This window comes from Silene latifolia, chromosome 1 (assembly GCF_048544455.1).
Source record: "Silene latifolia isolate original U9 population chromosome 1, ASM4854445v1, whole genome shotgun sequence".
Taxonomy (NCBI): domain Eukaryota; kingdom Viridiplantae; phylum Streptophyta; class Magnoliopsida; order Caryophyllales; family Caryophyllaceae; genus Silene; species Silene latifolia.
Genome location: NC_133526.1, coordinates 98948897 through 98954811, shown reverse-complemented (window position 1 = coordinate 98954811; position 5915 = coordinate 98948897). Strand labels below are relative to the sequence as shown.

Sequence of the window (5915 nt, the reverse complement as noted above, 5' to 3'; positions counted from 1 at the left end):
CTCGAACAAATAGCATAGAAATAAGATTAGAAGCATACCTTGATGATTTCTTTGAAGATTAAAGCAAGAATGGCAGAGAATGAGGCGGAATTGAGGTGAAAATCGCAGCAGTGGAAAGGAACTTAGGGTTTCTTTTGTTTTTTTTCAGAATTTAGGGAAGTGAATGAATGAGAAAAGAAGGATGTAAACTTCCCTTATTAACTTCCTCTGAACCCGCGGACTGGTCGATCGACCGGTTCACTTGGTCGATCGACTGATCCTTCAGTAACGTACCTTCTGGACTTTCCTTGGTGGTCGATCGACTATGTGACCCAGTCGATCGACCACTACTCTATGCACAGTAGCTTCAGTTCTCCTTACGTTAGTCGATCGACTGAACCACCTAGTCGATCGACTATTTGAACTGGCAATTGGAATTAAATTCGTCAAAATTCATTACGCCATCATAACTTCCTGTCTTTCTCTCGCAAAAAGCCAGTAAACCACTTACGCACTTTTCCATAAAATAAATTCCTGCATAATGTATCAAAGGCGTACAATTTTCCCAAACCAAGAAGTTGCAAATGCATGAAAATAAAAGAAACAAAACGAGCAAACATAAAAGCAAAATAAATGAAACAACAAAACGGAAATCCTAAATTACAAAATAACTACAACCTGGGTTGCCTCCCAGTTAGCGCTGGTTTAAGAGGTCCCGCACGACCTTGTTACCTCACTTTTCATCATCTGATAGCGGATCGAAGTACAAAACCTCGACCTTCCCAACATATGCATCTGATCCATGATAGTGCTTCACATATTGGCCATTTACCTTGAACCTTTCTCAAGCAGAGGTCTCCAATTCAACAGATCCGAACTTTGTAATGTTTGTGACCGTATAGGGACCGGTCCACCTGGATTTCAGCTTACCAGGAAATAAACGGATACGAGCGTTAAAAAGAAGTACCTTATCGCCAATATGGAACTCGCGCTTTATGATTCTCTTGTCGTGCCAGCGCTTTGATTTCTCCTTGTAGATCCTTGCATTGTCATAGGGTGACCTAAATTCCTCTAACTCATTCAGCTGTGTCATGCGTTTCTCGCGAGAGAGGTTAGGATCTAGATTCAAATCACAAATAGCCCACCAAGACTTACGCTCTAACTCAACGGGCAAATGACACGTCTTACCATAAATCAATCGGTATGGTGACATCCTGATTGGCGTTTTAAACGCCGTTCTATAAGCCCATAAGACATCAGCTAGCTTAAGACTCCAGTCTTTCCGTGATTTAGAAACAACTTTAGCTAAGACTTCTTTCAATTCTCTGTTAGAAACCTCAACCTGACCACTAGTTTGGGGATGATACCCCAAACCTCTACGATGTTGGACACCGAATTTAGTCAATAAAGCACTAAGTTGTTTCTCTTTAAAATGCATTCCCCCATCGCTAATGACAACCCGAGGGACACCAAAACGAGGGAAAATAATCTTTTTAAACAATTTAATCACGGCTTTTGCATCGCAATGGGGAGTAGCAATAGCTTCCACCCATTTGGATACATAATCTACAGCTACGAGGATATATTTATTACCTTGACTGCTCGTAAAAGGTCCTTGATAATCAATGGCCCAGACATCGAAAATCTCGACCTCAAGAATGCCCACCTGTGGCATCTCATGTCTCTTGGAAATATTCCCCGATCTTTGACAAGCATCGCATTCAGCAACAAAATTGCGACAATCTGCATGCAAAGTTGGCCAATAAAAACCAGATTGGAGTACCTTAGCTACGGTCCTGGACGGACCGTGATGACCACCATAAGCAGAAGAGTGGCAAGCCTCTAGGATATCCTTCACCTCCCACTGAGGTACGCATCTCCGGATGAGACCGTCTGCGCATTCCTTGAAAACATAAGGATCATCCCAAAAATATTGCCTAGCATCATAAGCAAACCGCTTCTTCTGCTGCCATGAGAGCTCGGGTGGTATCCTACCTGTCACAGCAAAGTTAGCAAAATCAGCAAACCACGGAGGTGGATAAGAACCTGAAGTAGTAATAGCTAACAAACTCTCATCAGGAAAAGAATCATTAATAGGCAAAGAATCCTCCCTTTCTGTCAGCTGTAGACGAGATAAGTGGTCAGCTACCACATTCTCGGCTCCTTTCTTATCCCTGATCTCCAAATCAAACTCCTGCAAAAGGAGTATCCACCTCAAAAGCCTTGGCTTTGCATCTTTCTTAATAAAGAGAGTCTTCAACGCTGCATGGTCAGTGTAAACAATAACCTTAGAACCTAATAAATAAGACCGAAATTTGTCTAAGGCAAAAACAACAGCTAGAAACTCTTTCTCAGTGGTAAAATAGTTGACTTGAGTCTCATCCAGAGTTCGGCTCGCATAGTATATGGCATTCAAAGCTTTATTCTTTTTTGTCCCAGAAGCGCACCGATAGCATAATCGCTGGCATCACACATGATCTCAAATGGGAGGTCCCAATCAAAATTTGAATGATTGGCGCAGAAATTAGGGCCTCCTTTAACTTTGTTGAAAGCGACATGGCACTCATCAGTAAATTCAAAGACAGCATCCTTAAGAAGCAATTGTGTAAGTGGTTTAGCAATTTTTGAAACATCCTTAATGAAACGCCGGTAGAAACCAGCGTGACCTAGGAAACTCCTCACTCCTTTAACATTCACGGGAGGAGGTAATTGCTCAATCACCTGCACCTTTGCCCTGTCAACATGTATACCCTTATCAGAAATCAGATGCCCTAACACAACTCCTTCATTGACCATAAACTGACACTTTTCCCAGTTTAAAACAAGATTAACATCTATACAACGCTGCATGACTTTATCAAGGTTAGCTAAACAACGATCAAAGTCACTGCCATAAACTGAGAAATCATCCATGAATACTTCCATAATATTCTCTATATAATCAGAAAAAATCCCCATCATGCACCTCTGAAAGGTGGCAGGGGCATTACACAATCCGAAAGGCATTCTACGATACGCAAAAACACCCGTGGACAGGTAAAAGTAGTCTTACTCGATCGTCCGGATGAATAGGGATCGAAAGAACCCTGAATATCCGTCTAGAAAACAGAAAAATTTGTTAGAAGCAAGTCTTTCAGTCATTTGGTCAACAAAAGGGAGGGGGAAATGGTCTTTCTTGGTGGCGGCATTTAACTGTCTATAATCAATGCACATCCGCCACCCTGTCACTACTCGAGTTGGTATTAATTCATTTTTATCATTTTTAACCACGGTAGTCCCTCCTTTCTTCGGGACCACCTGAACTGGGCTAACCTACTTGGAGTTGCCAACTGTATAAATAATACCTGCATCAAGTAGTTTCATCACCTCAGCCATGACAACCTCCTGCATCTTCGGGTTCAACTTGCGTTGACCTTGTCTGTAAGGCTTGTGACCCTCTTCCAGCTCTATCCTATGCATACAGACATCGGGGCTGATGCCCTTAATGTCATCCAAAGAGTAACCCAAAGCCTTCCTGTTTTTCTTAAGTATACACATCAAAGCAGATAGCTGGTCATCGTTAAGCTTAGAGCTAACAATAGCTGGGTACTGCTCCGTATCATCTAGAAAAACATACTTAAGATTAGGGGGAAGTGGCTTACGCTCTGGCACCTTTACCTCTACAGCATAGACAGAATCAGCTTCAATGGTGTAGCAAGTGTTCACCAAGTTATCATTGGCCAGGCTCAAAAGCATCTCATCTACCTCTTCGTTGAGCTCGTAGCTCTCTATTGAGGCAACCGAAGCATCTGGCTCCTCAGCATTTTCCACTGTATTACCTGCACACTCATCTGAATGAGTTAGATCAGCTAAGGGATCCTTGGCTAAGGATTCCCTCCAATTACAAGTAACAATCCTGTCAACAACATCAATAGAATAACACGTATCCTCATCAGCAGGTTCAGTTGCCTTGTGAGCAAGACTGAACTCAATAGTGTCATCCCCTACCTCTAAGGTGATGGTTCCGCGTTTGACATCTATCACAGCCCCAGCTGTATGTAAGAACGGTCTACCTAAAATAATAGGTATCTGACTATCCTCTGCAATGTCCAAAACAACGAAATCGACAGGAATAAAAAACTTACCCACTCGAACGGGTACATCCTCTAGAACACCTATAGGTCTCTGAGTCGATCTATTTGCCATTTGAACGGTAATATCGGTCACCTTAAGTCTACCAATGTTTAACCTTTCGCAAACAGAATACGGCATGACACTAACGCTGGCTCCTAAGTCACAAAGGGCCTTTCCAATTACGTGGTTACCTATAGTACAAGGAATTGAAAAACTACCCGGGTCTTTCAATTTAGGTGGCACATTAACTTGTGAAAGAACATTACATTCCTCCACAAACGCAACATTACCATCATCACGAAAATTTCTCTTACGATTCAAAATATCTTTCATAAATTTAGCGTAAGTGGGTACCTGGGTAATTAAATCAGTGAAAGGAACCGTTACCTCGAGATTCTGGACCATCTCCAGAAACTTACCAAACTTACGCTCCAGCTTGGTAACCTTCAAGCGCTCCGGATATGGGACTGCAACACTGGCCGTAGGATCAGTAACCTTCGGCTTTCGTAGGTTTAAAACCCCCGTCAAATCATCAATGAGTGATGGATCATGCAAACTAGTTGACGGATTTGCATCCTGCTCTCGGAGATCCGATCGATCGACCGGTATGGGTGGTCGATCGACCAAGTGAGTGGGAGTGAAGCAGTTCGACAGAATTAACGTCATCAGGTATTTCAGTCGATCGACTGAGGATGTTTGTCGATCGACTGGATGTGCTAGGAATGAATAGTTTCTGACCAGAAACTATTTTGTCTGACAATTCAGTCGATCGACAGGGAATGTTGGTCGATCGACCGGAATTACTGGCATTCAGACTCGTTGTTGCATCAGAATTCAAACGAGCTTCTTCACCATTTCCTGAGTCTTCCTTTGGCTTGTCGGGACTTTGATAAAAAAGGCCACTTCTGAGATTTATGGCATTGATCGTCTCAACCGGCCCTTCACATTTAATTGAAGAATTAGCGGCTTGCTTAGCCTCCATATTCTCCAATTGTTTAACAAAATTCCGTGAGGGCTCAATCCCGGCTGCTTCCATATTCGCCACTTGAATCAAGAGGAGTTGGACCATCTCATTTAACTTCTCGATCTCATGTGAGTTTTGAACAGGAACCTCGACTTTCTCCTTGGAAGCTTCAGAAGTCTCGAGCTTCTCGAGACGGGTAGAAATGGAAGTCATAAGTGTCATAACGGCAGTCATTTCTTCACTTTGCTTTCGTGACTTTCCACGTGAACTTCCAAACTCAGCTTTATGGACTGCCATCTCCTCAATGGTGTTCCAACTTTTACTTTGACCGGTATTGTTTTGGAACCTACCATTAGCAGCTGCATCCAAAATGACTTTGTAATCATCATATAAAGCATTGTAAAATAGGTTGCAAAGATACCATTGCTGGAAACCATGATGAGGGACAGCTCGGACCAAACGTTTGAAACGTCCCCATGCTTCACAAAAATCTTCGTCGGCTCCTTGCTGAAAACTCGTGATTTTACCCTTCAAGGCATCAGTCTTCGAGAGCGGGAAGTACTTCTTGTAGAAGGCCGGTGCTAAAGATGTCCGATCGGTGACTCATTTGCTACCCTATCAAGGTAGCGATACCAATCTCGCGCCGAATCCTTCAAGGAGTATAAGAACATGAACCCTTTTACTTCATCTTGAGTTACTCCCTCCGGTACAGGTATTGAACAATAATAGTCCGTGAAAATTTCCATATGTTTCAAGGGGTCTTCATCTGACAGACCCGCGAACTGATTCCGTTCCACTAAATCAATATAAGAGGAACGAAACTCGAATTTACCGATAGAAGGAGTAGGTAACTGTTGCC

At 42.8% G+C, this 5915-nt stretch overlaps 1 non-coding gene across 1 annotated transcript; it reads left to right on the top strand.

Annotated features, from left to right (window-relative positions):
- The first annotated feature begins 5486 nt into the window (after positions 1–5486).
- Positions 5487–5595, top strand: LOC141622123 (small nucleolar RNA R71). Its single transcript, XR_012532875.1, has one exon. It is a non-coding gene; the product is annotated as a small nucleolar RNA R71 (small nucleolar RNA).
- Positions 5596–5915: the final 320 nt, after the last annotated feature.